General features: G+C 43.7%; 1 protein-coding gene across 1 annotated transcript in view; it reads left to right on the plus strand.

Annotated features, from left to right (window-relative positions):
- Positions 1–2,116: 2,116 nt before the first annotated feature.
- LOC137648630 (zinc finger protein OZF-like) overlaps positions 2,117–17,138 on the plus strand; it is a 311,942-nt gene continuing 296,920 nt past the window's right edge. Inside the window, exons 1-2 of the mRNA XM_068381572.1 lie at positions 2,117–2,235; positions 2,445–2,567. The gene's annotated coding sequence lies outside the window, so the exon portion shown is untranslated. The remainder of the gene's footprint in view (positions 2,236–2,444; positions 2,568–17,138) is intronic.

The following is a 17,138-nucleotide window of genomic DNA, read 5'->3' on the forward strand; positions in this document are numbered from 1 at the left end:
CAATACACATGAAAATAGAATAACAGAGATCTGAAATGAGGAGAAGGAGAGTGAATACCAGGATAATTTGAAAAGAGAAAATGACATTATAATAGTAAATGCTGGGGGAAAAGTATAGTATACCCGAACACCTAAGGGAGCATTATGATGCTGTACTAAATATCAAAGGAGTAATTAAACCCATGCCTGCCGCTGAAATGAATAAAGGTAAATTAGAAAAATGCCTAAAACGCCTAAAAAAGGTAAAGCTGGGCTAGATGGACTAAAGCCAGACTATTAAAGCTATGATGATAAGTGATATATGTAAGAATACCCTAGTGAACTGTTACAAAGAGGAACTAGCCAGTAAAGAAAAACCAAAAGCTGTAAAGAATTCAGAACAAAAATGTTAAAAAAAGAAAAACAAACCAACAGCAAAGGAATTGAGACCAATAGCACTCAAAATATATCATATGAAATATACATGGCTTTTATCAAGGATGAAATAAAAGGACACCAAAAAAGTGATAATGCCATAGAGGATAGTCAAGCGGGATTTACAGAGGGAGGAAGGATTGAGGATAATATATTCATCTTACAGTACATGGTCGAAGAAACTTTCAAAAATAAGAAAAAACTCATCGTTGCCTCTTTAGATTTCAGAAAAGCTTTTGATTCCATAAAAAGGGAAGCACTGATAGAAACATTAAAGCAATATAAAGTACATACTAGTATAATTAACTCTATAGCTGAAGTATATGTGGGAGACTCTACTACGTTAGACATAAGGGAAAGAGTAGGACAAACATTGAGCGTAAGTATTGGAATAAAGCAAGGCTGTACTGGCTCTACAACATTGTTCAAATTAATTACTTATCAGATTATAAAACAAGTAGAAAAGGGAGGTAATGGTTTTAAAAATTATATTATTTAAAGCTAGTAGTATTATTTTTTGCTGATGATGTCCTAGTATTTGCTGAGAGTGTAGAGGATGTTGAACTGAACATAAGGAAAGTGGTAGATATAGGAAAGCAGTGTAATTTAGACATAAATAGAGATAAAAGTAGCGTATTTATATATGATATGAAGGAGAAATCAGATAACATAGATGAAATAAGAGTATTAAGCAATATTAAATACCTAGGTATCAAGGTAGAGGGCAGTAGGAATATGTTCAAAACACAGAAAAGTGAAATAATAGATAAGGCTCAAAGGCGAGCTAATCATACATATTCAATCATAGAAAAAAAATTGCAATAAAATACTGATAGGGAAAACATACTGGAAAAGTGTAGTGCTACCTTCTATATTATATGGAACAAATGAAATTAACTTAACGGAAACTGAAATAGAAAAGTTGCAGAGAATAGAGAATGGAGTGTATAGAAGGATATTAGGGGGTGTAAAGAATACAGCAATTGTAGCCTTGAAAGGGAATGTAGGAGGATCAACTATGAAAACAAGGGTAATGGATGGAAAGCTGGGGTACCTTAATAGCATTTATAAGGGAGATAAGTACAAACTAACAGCAATAGTCAATGATATCGAAGAAAGAGAGAGGACGTGGTGGATGCATGTGAAGAAGTATGCTGAAGAATGTGGGATGGCGATGAGAGAAGTCAAGAGGTGTACGAAAGAGGACATAAAGAAGAGAACAAGAGAATGGGACACAAGCAAATGGAAGAGTGAAATGGAGTGCAAGGAGAGTCTAATCCTGTGTAAAAACTGGAAAAGTGAAATCAAGGAGGAGGAAGTATATGACAACACATTTTCGTCAATTTTATTATTCAGAGCAAGGACAAACACATTGGGCTTGAATATAAAAAAGACACCAAAATGGAAATATAAACTGTGTATTCTGTGATGTAAAAGAAAATGCTAATCACTTCATGTTATATTGTCCACAGTTTAGTAATATAAGAATAAAAGCAATTGAGCTCCAGCAACCATACGCAGAAGATAGTGCACAAACAGTTGGAAAATTCATTTTTTGTGAAGAAAATATTGAAAATAAGAAAAGTGTCGGCCTACTACAACAAATGTGGATAAAAAGAGAAAAACTAGTGAAAATAAGGAACACACAAAACTAAAAGATACAGAGGCGCCGTTGCAAAGGCGAAGCCTCAACCTGAATCTGATCTGATCTGACTTGAAAATGTAAATAAACAAACTGCTTAACCTCCGAGGCTTTTGATGTTCGAAAATGCACTCGGGTTTGGAAAATTTACTCTAAATATTTCAAGTATAAATTAAAAGGTATTTAAGGTCATCTTGTAATCAGAATAAGGATATATTGCAATAAAGTAAGGTATAATGTCCTGGTTCTAGGCCAAGTTTTTGGGTCGATTATCTAAAACTTTTTGAAACGAACTATTTAGGCCAGAAATAGGTGTATTAGCCCTATACCATTATACAGTACAGTAAGATTATACTCAAGCTACGATTTCTTCTTCCCCAATACGTAGACCTCCAAAGACCGTTGTGTTGGTAAGGCCTCCCAGTTTAATCATCCAGGGTGTATGCATGATGACGGCCGACTAGGAATACAGCGTAAGGGAGTCGCAGGGGGCGTTAGAGCCCCTTGTTAGGTAAGTACAGGGCATGTAGGTTAGGTTAGGGAGGAATTTATGTTATTTGGTATCCCTTTTTAATGCACGCAGGAGGATCTGCTCGCTGATATACAAAGGCTCCAATCATCCTTCTTTAGACATTTAAATTCTTACATCAAATAGGTTATCTGAACAGTTGTTTGTTGCGACATTAAATACAAACCCTTTCACTATTTTTAGGGGATTATACTTTCAGGGAAGCTGGAAGACTAGTCATAAGACTTTTAGTGAGGTGTAACTACCCTACTGCTATTTAGGGGGGGTACTAGGAGTGGTAGCCGGCAACCCAGCTTGCACTCACATACCTGTGTTGACTCATCACTTTTTAATTTTGGCTCAGTGAGAGTAGACATTCGTCTCTCTCCTCCCAACCTTTTTTTTTTTATTATTTTTTTTTTCATTTTACTGGCCTTTGACTTCTCTATATTTTACTTACTTATATTTTTATATATATCCAAACATTCATATAATGTTTTTGCATACGGTACCGTATTTCTCATATCATAAGACGCACCTTTTTTCCTGAAAAATGCCCCCAAAATCACCCTGCGTCTTAACACCAAGAAAAAGTTGAATAGGGGAGTTTGACAACCCTTAAACACCCAACTAATGACATACAAGCACTCACACACACCAGACATTAAAATTTAAAACCTACAATAATGTATTAAGTCAATTTATTTTTATATTGCACTTTGGTTAATGAAGTACAGTAGAAAGTTATTTGTTTGTTTTGGTAATCCACTGATGACTTGCCAACTACAGTACCCTCTACAAGCAGACGACGCTATGACATTAGTTGTTTATGCAGTATATATCTATTTTCTCCTATTTTGTTGATATTTTGGGATGAAGCAATATGTTGATAATGACTTTGTAGCCTGAGCTAAAAAATAATACAAACTGACAGTTGTTGAATATGACCATGGAAAAATCAGCTCACTGTTTGTTGAGTGCAGTGTTACCAACTTAGCAGGAAAGTAACTAGACATAGAGTCACACATACAGTAGCAAAAATATTTCACTTACAGAAATTTCTAGACTTTTTTTATCAATAATTAATTTTAGGTGAAAATTTGTAGGTTAGGCCTATATGAGGAATTTGGGAAATATTCCTGTAATTTTACTTCTTTACCAAAATTTATTTAAAAACATTTGGCAACACTGCTTTCATGTAAACAACACTTGACACACCAAACGCTAAATGTGTAGGCTAGTTGTAGTAGCAGCTACGAATGGTTTAATGGTTTCATATATGAATATGTAATAAAATTGGGATAACCGGCATGCAGCTAATTATTGTTATTAACCTGAATATTTTATGAAGTTTCAAAATATGAAAATTCACTGTGCCAGAGTCGCCGATTAGGAATTGCTTAAATCCTCATTTTTTGGCTCAGCCATGTCGTCCTGATGGAAGGTTCCTTAAGGCAGCTTTCTGAGGGATATTTAGCTACAGTGATACTCCCAGAGAATTAACCATAGGTCTCCAGAATTCTAACTCCTGGCGCAAGTATCCTTAATATATCTTTAAGGATATCGCATAATATCGGGATGTGTTTTTTGATACGACACATAGCAATCTTCACCCCGAATAGATTTTACTCTTTGAGGGGGAAGAGTGGCGAACGAAGGGGAGCCGTTATTAAGGTACCCGGTGGACCCCCTCCCTGTACTACTATGGCGCGTTATTCCTTTGAACGTAGCATTTAAGCACGTTGCTCTCCCACGTTTCTCTCGGTGTTGTTACTCTTTTCAAGGAATATTATCATGCAAGCTCCAGCATCTTCATCCTTTGGAAAGTTGAGTATTTAATCTTTCCTGTGTATAATTTTTTGGGCTCAGGCCATGTCGTCGTGATGGAAGTTCCTTTAAGGTAGCTTCCTAGGGTATATTTGAATACGGTGATATTCCCAGAGAATTTTACCTGGAGCTAATATCTCTAAGTAATTCTTATAGGGATATCGCATAATATCAGAGGACGTATTCTTGGCACGCCACATAGCTATCTTCACCCCGAATAGCGTTAACGCTTCGAGAGGGAAAAAGTGGCAAGAAAACGAAAACAAAAGGAGAGCCGTTATTAAGGTACCTCTCCTCCTCGTTTCGAGTCTGTATATGACGTCATTAACGGCGCCATCTTATTCCTTATCGCGTAGCTCTATTGCTCGGTGATTCCCTTGTGTTCTCTCGTAATTTTGGATTTTATTCAACGTTATGATGCTTTCTCCAGCCTCTTCTGCCTCTGGAAAGTTGAGTATTATCTTTACTTTGTATAAATGTAAGCTCTTGTCGTTTTGAATTAAATCAAAAGTGATATTAACGTAAACAAGAGCTGTTGCCTACCGGAGGCGTCATGGACGCTGTCGCTCGCTATGCATGAGTCATTTAGTTAGCCAGAGCGACATTCCTGGTCTTAATGCTTTAATAAATTTAACTATTTAGCCTTCCTACTGGAAATTCTTTATATTATGCCGTTAGTATTTATCAGTTTCGGCGATTTAGGTAACTGATCCTTGCTTACGCTAGGCTTAGTAGCCTAGGCGTGTTGCTTTTAGTACTTCCATGCATGATGTAAGAGATTTTCCTAGTGTGATAATTTTATTGAAGCTATAGGCATAGATTTATACTTGTAAGATATTGTTGGATAATGTCCTCTTCCAAGATTGTATACGAGAGAGTTTCGGTGATTTAGGTAATCGATTCTCACCGCGCCTAGGCTAGTAGCCTATAGGGCTTTAGTATACTTTCGCGCACTTCCCCGATTGTTCTTTTCTCCTCTGGAGGTCTAAGATCAATCCCTTTTCCCTCTGAGTTAGCCTAGGCTTAACCCTAGTTGGTTTTGACTGAATAGTATTCAGGTAAAACTATACTGGGGTGGTTCTGTCCTTGTCTTGCAACCAGAGTGACTGGTTTGGGCTCGGTCAGAACATCAGAGTATTCTGTCTGGGGTCTGTGGCTGCCTGGCAGAGTGAATGAGATTCCTTTGCTAGGTTAGGCTACAGACATAGGAGGCTAGACCTTCCTAGGCCACATCTGAAGGTTTCTGTACGAGATGATTCCTTCTTTATGTGGTTTAGCAGACTAGTCCTGTGCTGTTATCCTTAGGTTGGAGAGTGAGGTTTTCCATTGCCTGGGGAAATAACAGCACCAAACTTCATTCTTGTATTGCTGGAGATGGCAAGTGCTGCCAGCCTCCTTGCAGAAGCCTGTTCTCTGTTGAGTGCACTTCAGATCTCTCTTGGTCTGCCATCCATATATCTGCTGGTAGAGCCCGGCATGTTATGGATGGATGCTTGAATGTTACACTCTCCCCTTCCATTTGTTCACTCTTTCTGGATGGAAGGCAGTGAGGCAGTGCCGTCTTACAACCTAGCATCCATGCTGTTTTCCCTTGTTAGTGTATAGTACCTTATGGCCCCCGGCTGCCGGCTTAGCGGCCGGTAGGCGGGTGGGTGATAGCTCTCTGGTTTAGAAATATCCGCCGGCCGGCACAGGTTATCACTTGCCACGGCCGGCCGGCAGTTGGCGGCACACCTTCAGCTCTGCCGGCTATTAATTACGACTAGTGGCCGGCAGCCGGGGTGCAGTCGGCTGCCGGCATATTATCAACTGCCGGCCGGCACTAGGAAACCAGTGATCTGCCGCCCATTACTTCAAAGGTAGTATACCTTGGAACTGTACCCAGGTACACATATGCCGGCCGGCACGGCAATATATGATATACAATAGCCAATATTTTGCAGTATACAGTAGTACATATTGCAAGTAGAAAACTACAGTATAGATTATACTGAAACACTAAAATTTTCCAACATACATTGTGTTGTCATGTACAGCCTATTGTGAGACCATACAGAATAAAGGAAGTGAGTTCTTTCTTTAATATAATTAATAATCCCTTATATTAAAACTTCTGATTACTGGTGTGAGTTACACTTATTTATCCTTATATGATAATATTTCCAAAGGTTTTTTCTAGAATTAGAATTAACCTTAGTTTTAATATATTGGGAGGTCACAGCAATTGGCTGGACGGGAAATACAAGTACTGTATGTGTCTTTCCTTCTTTCCTTTCTAGCTTAACTGTCATAAGCTATGTACAATAATAATAAGTTTTAGACTTAATCTTGTGATACATTTTCACTGGATACTCATTGGATTCTCTTCTCTTTACAGGAGGACCAACCGAAGTGCGGGAGTATGTTTTGAAACGTCCTTAGCAAGAACTTCTGCGGACATGAGTTGCGCAGGAGGCACGCATCCTGCGCAGTCTCCAAAGGCGATCTCAGGTATTGGGACCCTCAGGTATGTAACATTTGTACTAACCTGATTACTGAGGCATTTGACACCCCTAAGTCGGCGGAGTCAAGGGATGCAGCAAGGTAAAAAGCTGCGAAATTGGGTATGGGGTTTTCAGAAAAACACCAAGGTGCCTTATCTTCCAAGTGAGAAGATGCAGGCCTATCTTTTCCCCAGGGCATCTGCGGATGCAGTAATTCCTCAGCCTCATTCAGAGATCCCTGTAGTCCAGATTCTGGTAGATTCGGAAGTCTCGGACGCTTTACAAGACATCTAACTGGACGATAGGATGTCAGAAGTGTCGGAGTACACTGAGAAAGACCTTCTTGCGGAAGGTCAAGAGGAGGAGCAGACCCAAGCTCCTGAAACCGAAGAGGAGGAGGTCGACGCGGTGTCGGTCTCATTGGTTTCGGCACCAGAACCAGTTCCCTCGACATCGTCTGCTATCCCAGAGGAACTGGGAAGGACTCTTTTTTTTTCTATTGTTGAAATGATTCAACAAATGCAGAAGAAAAATTATGAAAAGGAAGCTGCGATGGAGCTGGAGATGCGTAGACTCGCAGCATCACATGGGCCCCAGAAGAAGCTCAGCGTGAAGGATCTTCCCTTGTGTTCCGACCCGAACCCTTGGCGGTATGCCGAACACATGCCGATGACATCTGGCAAGATTGTCATCTCGGAGAAGCTGGGATCAGTCCCCATTGAAGAGGTGGAATTCTGGCCCAGCAAGGAATCTTACCCGGACTGTTGTGTCCGTCTCAGGAAGGAACCAGCCTCAAAGGAGGAGACGGAGCCAAAGGAGGTCATATTCTTTGACCATGGTAAAGCACAGGCTTTACTCTCTAACTCAATGAAAGAGAGGGGCTTTACCAACTCAAAGGTACCAGCGTTGAGTAAGAAGCACCCCTTCTTTGCGGCTTCTCCAACTAGAGCCTTCCCCTTTATGGAGAAAGGGTATAAGGCAGCCTTAAAGCCATGCCCCTCTTTGGATGAGTGCAAGCCTTTATCCCTGACCTTGCTTATGGACCAAAAAGACTGGAAGGACGTCCACCTTACCTTCTCAGTCGGGAAGTTGGAAGCAGATATTGCCGGACGTCAGTTCGGTGAGGACCTTCCAAAGCTGTCTGAATTTCTCTTGCGTAGGGAGCAAGAGACAAAAGAAAGACTTGCTGCATCTATGTCCCTACAGACTACTCTGGAAAAGATGGCAAGTGACCCCAAAAATCAAGAGATGTGTATGGTAGTGGCCAAAACCCATTTGGCCACCGTGACCAAGGATCTATATAGTTTCATTAAAGCTTGTAGAAAGTTCGTGTTCGCCTCGGCTGTGGTGAGACACGAACCCAGAAAACTGATCTCATCCAGTATTTGGGGTAAGGACCTCTTCCCAAGCGAAGTGGTCAAAGAGGTAGTAGACAAAGCTGCCACGGAGAATAGGAACCTTCTCCAAAAGTGGGGCCTATCTCTCAAGAGGAAGTCTTGACCGGATTAGGGTCCCCAACCTAAGAGGGAGACGAAGAAGCCTAGGCTACCCCTCGGCCGGCCAAGCCTTACAGACAGCAACAACAACAACTTCCTACGACCGCGGTGCCTCAGATGGTAGCACAGCATCCAACTACGTACCAGTTGATAGCTCAGCCAGTAGCGACACAGTCGCCTGCTTTTTAACCCTGCTTTCGAGAGGCAGTCAACGACTTTTGACCGAAAGCTATAGGATCAGCCAGAGGTTTCTCTAGACGCCCTTCAAGAGGAAGGGGATTCAGAGGAGGATGCGGCCAAGGAGGCAAGGCCTCAGGTCCACAGCAGAAGTGAGATGCTCCCGGTAGGAGGGAGACTGTATTTATTTTGGGATCGTTGGACCTTTGATCCCTGGGCCCACAGCCTAATCAAGAACAGACTGGGTTGGAGCTGGAACAGCGCTCCACCTCTATTCCCGCAATTCTTCCAACACTTTATCCCCGTCCTGGAAGAATACGTACAAGAACTCTTGGAGAAAAGAGTAATTCGGAGAGTAAAGTCCATCAAGTTCCAAGGAAGGCTGTTTTGTGTTCCCAAGAAGGACTCAGAAAAACTCAGTCATTCTGGACTTGTTGCCACTCAACAAGTTCATAGTAAACTCCAAGTTCAGGATGTTAACACTTCAACACATAAGGACCCTGTTGCCCAAACGGGCTTACAATCGTCAACTCTCCTCCTACCTAGGTTTCAAGCTACAACGAAGACTTTATGCCTTTAGAGCCATGCCCTTTGGGCTAAACATAGCCCCAAGGATATTTACGAAGCTTGCAAACGCAGCCGTTCATCAATTACGCTAAAGGTTGTACAAGTAGTGGCCTACCTGGACGATTGGCTGCTGTGGGCAGCATCCAAGAGGGAATGCATGCAGGCTTCCAAGAAAGTGATCCAGTTCCTGGAACATCTAGGATTCAAGATCAATACCAAAAAATAGATTTGGATTTATATTCTTCCAAAAAGTCTATTCTGTCCTTCGAAATACCGAATCTTTTCTTTACCGCTAAGGAGAGAAAATCAGGAGATGAAGGTTGCGGGTTTTCTGTGATGAAGCGAAGACAGTCGACTTCTGCACTAGCTGAGTCAGAACTGGATCCGGCAACGGCACAAACCTCAGTCGTAGTTCCAACGCCAGAGGGAACCATATGCTGTTTGGCCACTTGTGAGCCACTATCGCAGCCGTCCCCTTGAATGATCTCAGTTTGTCGAGAACCTTCGGTAGAAGGTTGGATGGAGGAAACAGGTAAATCCTGGACCATCTGTTCCAATCAAGGGACATTGCGTCCACTGCTTCCGCTAGGGGATCCTCGTACGGGGCTACGTAACGATGTATCTTCTTCTTGTCGTTCGTCGCAAAGAGGTCTATCTGCAATTCCGGGACTTGACGTAAGATGAAGGAGAACGATCCTGCGTCTAGGGACCATTCTGACTCTATCGGTGTGAACCTGGATAGAGCGTCCGCCGTCACGTTGCGGAACCCTTGAAGGTGAACTGCTGACAAGTGCCATCTCTTCTTTTCCGCCAAACGGAAGATGGCCAACATCACTTGGTTGATTTGAAGTGATCTCGAACCTTGGCAATTCAGGCATCTCACTATCACCTTGCTGTCGAGAATCAGTCTTATTTGGATCGAGTGACAAGAAGATAATTTCTTCAGTGTAAGAAGAACTGCCATGGCCTCCAGAAAGTTGATGTGAAATGTCTTGAATAAGCTGGATCAAGCTCCTTGAACTTTCCTTTGGTGAGAATGACCTCCCCATCCTTCCTTTGAAGCGTCTGTGTGGATGATGACCGAAGGTGGAGGTGGTTGAAGAAGTATTGATTTCTTCAACTGCTTGGCTTTGGACCACGGCTTGAGAAGCGTTCGCAATCGAGTCGGAAATGGTCTTTTCCGATCTCTTCGAGCGTTTGATGCGTATCTTCTCCAAACTCCTGTTGCATCCTTTAGCTGTGTTCGTAGCACTGGGTCTGTCACTGAAGCAAACTGTAGAGATCCCAGCACTCTCTCCTGTTTGCGTCTTGATATCCGTTTGGATTCCAGAAGTCTCTTGACAGATCCCGCTATCTCTTTCCTTTTCTTTAGAGGAATGGAAATTTGATGTGACTTTAGGTTCCAGTGGATTCCCAACCAATGAAACTCTTGGGATGGAGATAGTCGAGACTTTTCGGCATTGATCTTGAATCCTAGATGTTCCAGGAACAGGATCACTTTCTTGGAAGCCTGCATGCACTCCGTCTTGGATGCTGCCCACACCAGCCAATCGTCCAGGTAGGCCACTACTTGTACAACCTTTAGGCATAATTGATGAACGACTGCATTTGCAAGCTTCGTAAATATCCTGGGGCTATGTTTAGCCCGAAGGGCATGGCTCTGAAGGCATAAAGTCTTTGTTTTAGCTTGAACCCTAGGTAGGAGGAGAGTTAACGATTGATTGGAACGTGCCAATAAGCGTCTGACAAGTCTATGGTGACAGTGTAAGCCCGTTTGGGCAACAGGGTCCTTATGCGTTGAAGTGTTAACATCCTGAACTTAGAGTTTACTAGGAGCTTGTTGAGTGGCGACAAGTCGAGAATGACTCTTTGTTTTTCTGAGTCTTTCTTAGGAACACAAAACAGCCTTCCTTGGAACTTGATGGACTTTACTCTCTGAATTACCCTTTTCTCCAAGAGTTCCCATACATATTCTTTCAGGACGGGGGTGGAGTGATGGAAGAATTGTGGGAATAGGGGTGGAGAGCTGTTCCAGCTCCACCCCAGTCCATTCTTGATTAGGCTGTGGGCCCAGGGATCGAAGGGCCAGGGATCCCGAAATAACTGTAGTCTCCCTCCTACCGGAAGCATCTCACTTCTGTTGTGGACCTGAGGCCTTGCCTCCTTGACCGCGTCCTCCTCTGAAACCCCTTCCTCTTGAGGGGCGTCTAGATGAACCTCTGGTTGTTCCTCTAGGTCTCGTACGAAAGGTCATTGACTGCCTTTCGAACGCTGGGTTGAAGGCAGGCAACTGAGTCGCTACTGGTTGAGCTACCAACTGGTACGTCGTAGGATGTTGTGCCACCACCTGAGGCACCGCGGTCGTAGGAAGTTGTTGTTGTTGTTGCGGTCTGTAGGGCTTGGCTGGCCAAGAGGGTAGCCTAGGCTTCTTCGTCTTCCCCTTTGGTTGGGGATCCACATCCGGGGAAGACTTTCTCTTGAGAGACAGGCCCCACTTCTGGAGAAGGTTCCTATTCTCCGTGGCAGCCTTGTCTACTACTTCCTTGACCACTTCACTTGGGAAGAGGTCTTTACCCCAAATATTAGATGAAATCAGTTTCCTTGGTTTGTGTGTCACCGCAGCAGAGGCGAACATGAACTCTCTACAAGCTCTCCTAGCTTTAATAAAACTGTAGAGATCTTTGGTGATGGTGGCCAAATGGGTTTTGGCCACTACCATAAACATCTCCTGACCTTTGGGGTTGCTTGTCATCATTTCCAGAGTCTTCTGAAGGGACATAGATGCCGCAAGTCTTTCTTTCGTCTCTTGCTCCCTACACAAGAGAAACTCAGACAGCTTTGGAAGGTCCTCACCGAACTGACGTCCGGCAATATCTGCTTCCAACTTCCCGACTGAGAAGGTAAGGTGGACGTCCTTCTAGTCTTTTTGGTCCATAGGAAAGGTCAGGGATAAACGCTTGCACTCGTCCAAAGATGGGCATGGCTTCCCTGCCTCGACTGCCTTTAAGGCTGCCTTGTACCCTTTTTCCATAAAGGGGAAGGCTCTAGTTGGAGCCACAAAGGAGGGGTGCTTCTTACTCAACGCAGGCACATTTGAGTTGGAGAAGCCCCTCTCTTTCATTGAACTAGAGAGTAAAGCTTGAGCTTTACTGTGGTCAAAGACTATGACCTCCTTTGGTTCCGTTTCCTCCTTTGAGGCTGGCTCCTTCCTGAGACGGACATAACAGTCCGGGTAAGACTCCTTGCTGGGCCAAAATTCCACTTCTTCAAGGGGAATTGATCCCAGCTTCTCCGAAATGACAATTTTTCCCGTTGTCATCGGCATGTGTTCAGCATATCTCCAAGGGTTTGCATCTGAACACAAGGGGAGATCCTTCATGCTGAGCTTCTTCTGGGGCCCGCGTGATGCTGCGAGTCTGCGCATCTCTAGCTCCATCGCAGCTTCCTTTTCATCATTCTTCTTTTGCATTTGTTGAATCATCTCAACAATAGAAGAAAGGGTCCTTCCCAGTTCCTCTGGGATAGCAGACGAAGTCGAGGGGACCGGTTCTCGGGCCGGAACCGATGAGACTGACACCGTGTCAACCTCCTCCTCTTCAGTTTCGGGAGCTTGGGTCTGCTCCTCCTCCTGACCTTCCGCAAGAAGGTCTTTCTCTGTGTACTCTGACACCTCAGACAGCCTATCGTCCAGTTGGATGTCCTGTAAAGTGTCCGAGACTTGCGCATCTACCCGAATCTGGACTAAGGGGATCTCTGCATTAGGCTGTGGAATCACTGAATCCTCAGATGCCCTGGGAAGAAGACAAGCCCGCATTTTCTCACTTGGAAGATAAGGCCTCGTGGTGTTTTTCTGAAAACCCCGTACCCAGTTTCGCAGCTTTTCCCTAGCTGCATCCCTTGACTCCGTCGACTTAGGGGAGTCAAAAGCCTCAGTAATCAGGTTAGTACAAATGCTACATACCTGAAGATCCCAATACCTGAGATCGCCTTTGGAGATTGCACAGGGTGCGTGCCTCCTGCACAACTCATGTCCGCAGAAGTTCTTGCTGCGGACGTTGAAAAACATACTCCCGCACTTCGGGTGGTCTTCCTGTAAAGAGAAGAGAATCCAATGAGTATCCAGTGAAAACGTATCACAAGATTAAGTCTAAAACTTATTATTATTATTGTTCCATAGATTAAGATAGTTAAGCTAGAAAGGAAAGAAGGAAAGACACATACTTGTTATTTCCTGTGTAGCCAATTGCTGTGACCTCCCCATATATTAAAACTAAGGTTAATTCTAATTCTAGAAAAACCTTTAAAATATTATCCTATAAGGATATTCCAGTTTAACTCACACAAGTAATCGGAAGTTTTAATACAAGGGATTTTTAAATTAATTTAAAGAAAGAACTCACTTTCTTTAGGGTGAGTGGTCTCACAATAGACTGTACATGACAACACAAAGTATGTTGGAAGAATATTAGTGTTACAGTATACTCTGTACTGTAGTTTTTTACTGGCTACTGTATATTATATACTGTCGTGCCGGCATATCTGGATTCGGTTGTAAGGTATACTACCTTTGAATTAATGGCCAGCAGATCGCTGGTTCCCAAGTGCCGGCCAGCAGTTCATAATATATATGCTGGCAGCCGGCTGCATCCCGTAGTGGCCGGCAGAGCTGAAGGTGTGCAGCCAACTGCCGGCCGGCCGAGGCAGGTAACAACCTGTGCCGGCCGGCCGAGGAAGGCAACAACCTGTACCGGCCGGCAGATATTGAAACCAGAGAACCACCACTTACCCGGCTGCCGGCCGAGTCGGGACTATAAGGTATTAACACTAACAAGAGATAAACAGCATGGATGTAAGGCTGTAGCTGGCACTGCCTTACAGCCTTCCATCCAGAAAGAGTGAACAATTGGAAGGGGAGAATGTAACATTCAAGCTTCCATTCATCCACAACGTGCCGGGCTTTACCAGCAACCCTGTGGAAGGTAGACCAAGGGAGGTCTGAAGTTCACTCAATAGAGAATAGGCTTCTGCCGGCCGGCAGAAGTCTAGGCCAGTTCTACATCCTAACCTACACTAGGGTCGAATGTAGAACGATGGCCAAAGAATTTGTGATGGCTAGGCCAACACTAAAGATCAGAGGGGGAAGGGTAAGGGTCCTACAAACTCCATTCCAGTATAGGATTAAACCCCAATGGCTAAGAAAACTCATCCTAGCCTAGGGTCGTCCAAATTAACCGGGAGATTGGCAGTACCTGCCATCTCCAGTAATACAAGAACGAAGTTTGGTGCTATTATTCACCAGGCAATGGAAAATCTCATTCTCCAGCCTAAGAATAACAGCACGGGACTTGTCTGCTAAGCCACATAATGAAGGAATCATCTCGTACAGAAACCTTCGGATGTGGCCTAGGGAGGTCTAGCCTCCTATATCTGCAGCCTAATCTAGCAAAGGAATCCAATTCGCTCTGCCAGTCAGCTACAGATCCCAGACAAAGTACTCTGATGTTCTGATTGAGCCTAAACCAGACACTCTGGTTGCAGGATCAAGACAGAACCACCCGAGTAAAGTTTTACCTGAATACTATTCAGTCAAAACTCAGTAGGGATAAGCCTAGGCTAAAGAAAAAAAGGGATTGATCTTATATCTCTAGAGACCAAAGAACAATCGGGGAGTGTGCGAAAGTATACTAAAGCCCCATAGGCTACTAGCCTAGGCGCGTGAGAATCGAGTACCTCAATCACCGAAACTCTCGTATACAATCTTGGAAGAGGAAATATTCAACAATATCTTATTTGTATAAAATATGCCTATAGCCTCAATAAAATTATCACACTGGGAAAACTCTTACCGGTATATCATGCATGAAAGTACTGAAAGCAAAATACTTAGGCTACTAAGCCTAGCGTAAGCGAGGATCGGTTACCTAAATCGCCGAAACTGATAAATACTAACGGCATAATATAAAGGATTCCAGTAGGAAGGCTAAATAGCTAAATTTATTGAAGCATAGGGACCGGGAACGTTGCTCTGGCTAACTAAATGATATATGCATAGCGAGCGACAGCATCCATGATGCCTCCGGTAGGTAATAGCTCTTGTTTGCGTTAATATCACTTTGATTTTATTAAAAAATGGCAAGAGCTTACATTATACAAAGTAAAGATAAGAGGCTGGAGAAAGCATCATAGCGTTGAATATAATCCAAAATTGCGAGAGAACACAAGGGAATCACCGAGCGGTTGAGCTACGCTGAAAGGAATGGGATGGCGCCGTTGATGTAGTCAGATACTGACTCAAAACGGGAGGGAGAGGTACCTTATTAATGGCTCTCCTTTTGTTTTTCGTTTTCTTGCCACTTTTCCCCCTCGAATCGTTAACGCTATTCGGGGTGAAGATAGCTATGTGGCGTGTCAAGAATACGTCCTCAGATATTATGAGATATCCTTATAAGAATTGTTTAGGGATATTCACTCCAGGAGTTAGAATTCTGGATACCTTAAGGTAAAATTCTCTGGGAATATCACCGTAGTCAAATATACCCAAGGAAGCTACCTTATAGGAACTTCCATCACGACGACATGGCCTGAGCCCAAAAAATATTAATATTGACGGAGGTCACAGCAATTGCCTGGCGAGGAAACACAGATATGTCTTTCCTACTTCTTTTCTAGCTTACTATCCTAAGCTATTAAAAATAATAGTAAGCAATACTATTGTTAAGTATATGCAATTATATCAATGATATAATAACCCTATACTCATTTCACCCTTTCTTTCCTTACAGGAGGAGCCAAAGGTGAAGTGTGCAGTAGTGTTCTGCAACCACAAGAGTAAGGACTTTTGTGGGCACACGATGTGCAGGTCTCATGCCCCCTGCTCCATCGTAACTGAAACCCTGATGTATTGGGACCCGAAGGGTTGCGCCATTTGCTCGGCTCTGATGACCGAGGGATTTGGTGAAGATATCCCGGAGACTACGGAGTTAAGGGATACAGCAAGAGAAACTCTTCGGAGGTGGGTAAGAGGGTTCCAGAAGAACTCTCCGGGACCTTACCTACCTAATGAAGCTATGAGGTGCCTTCTGTTCCCTAAGGCCCAATCTGACGCGGTTGTGCCCCAGGGACAGGTCAAGCCTCCCTTCATCCAACTGACAGTGGATGCTGACATCAACAAGGCACTTGAAGGCATGGACATCCATCAGGAACGGATGTCAGAGGTGTCTACCGACACCGAAAATTACCTTCTACAAGAAGAACCTGAAGAAGAGGTGGTTCAACCACCTACAGAGGAAGAAGGATCCATGTCAACGGTAACTGAAGACCCTCAGTTTTCCGTGACGGCATACTAACCTGTGCTGTCAACCTCTTCAGCCCCAACTCCCCATCCTGATCCGCTGATAGCCAGGAGTGAAGTGCTCCTAGAGTCAATTCAACAGTTGATGGCAGTGTTCCGTAAGGAACAACAGGAGATTAAGCAAGATCTCAAAGAGACGAAGAAGGAGGTAAGAGAAGTGAAACGCCCGGGCGTTTTCAGAGGCTTTCATAAGCCCATTAAGGTCTCTGACTTACCTCAATGCTCCGAAACCAACCCCTGGAGGTACACGGAGCATATGCCCATGATGGATGGGAAGCTCTATACTGTATCTCCGAGAAGTTTTGGGCCAAACCCCTTGAAGATCTCATATTCTGGCTTAACCTGTCGGCATACCCAGATTGTTACTTAAGACTGCAGGATGAACCAGCATCTCATGAGGAGACAGAACCTAAGGAAGTCATTGTCTTCGAGCATGACAAGGCACGGGCTCTCCTGTCCAAGACCCAAAAGGGGGCCGGTTACACCAACTTCAAAGTTTCAGCTTTGAACAAGAGGCATCCTACCTTCATTGCTCCTTCCTCCAGAGCCTTTCCCTTCTAGGTGAAAGCTCTTGACTGCATGATAAAAGCAGTTGATGCGGGCAAACCATGCCCAGTGCTAGAGGAATGTAGACTATTATCTCTAGCCATGCCTACCTGCGAGGAGAAGTGGA

The sequence above is a fragment of the Palaemon carinicauda genome, chromosome 10 (genome assembly GCF_036898095.1).
Source record: "Palaemon carinicauda isolate YSFRI2023 chromosome 10, ASM3689809v2, whole genome shotgun sequence".
Taxonomy (NCBI): domain Eukaryota; kingdom Metazoa; phylum Arthropoda; class Malacostraca; order Decapoda; family Palaemonidae; genus Palaemon; species Palaemon carinicauda.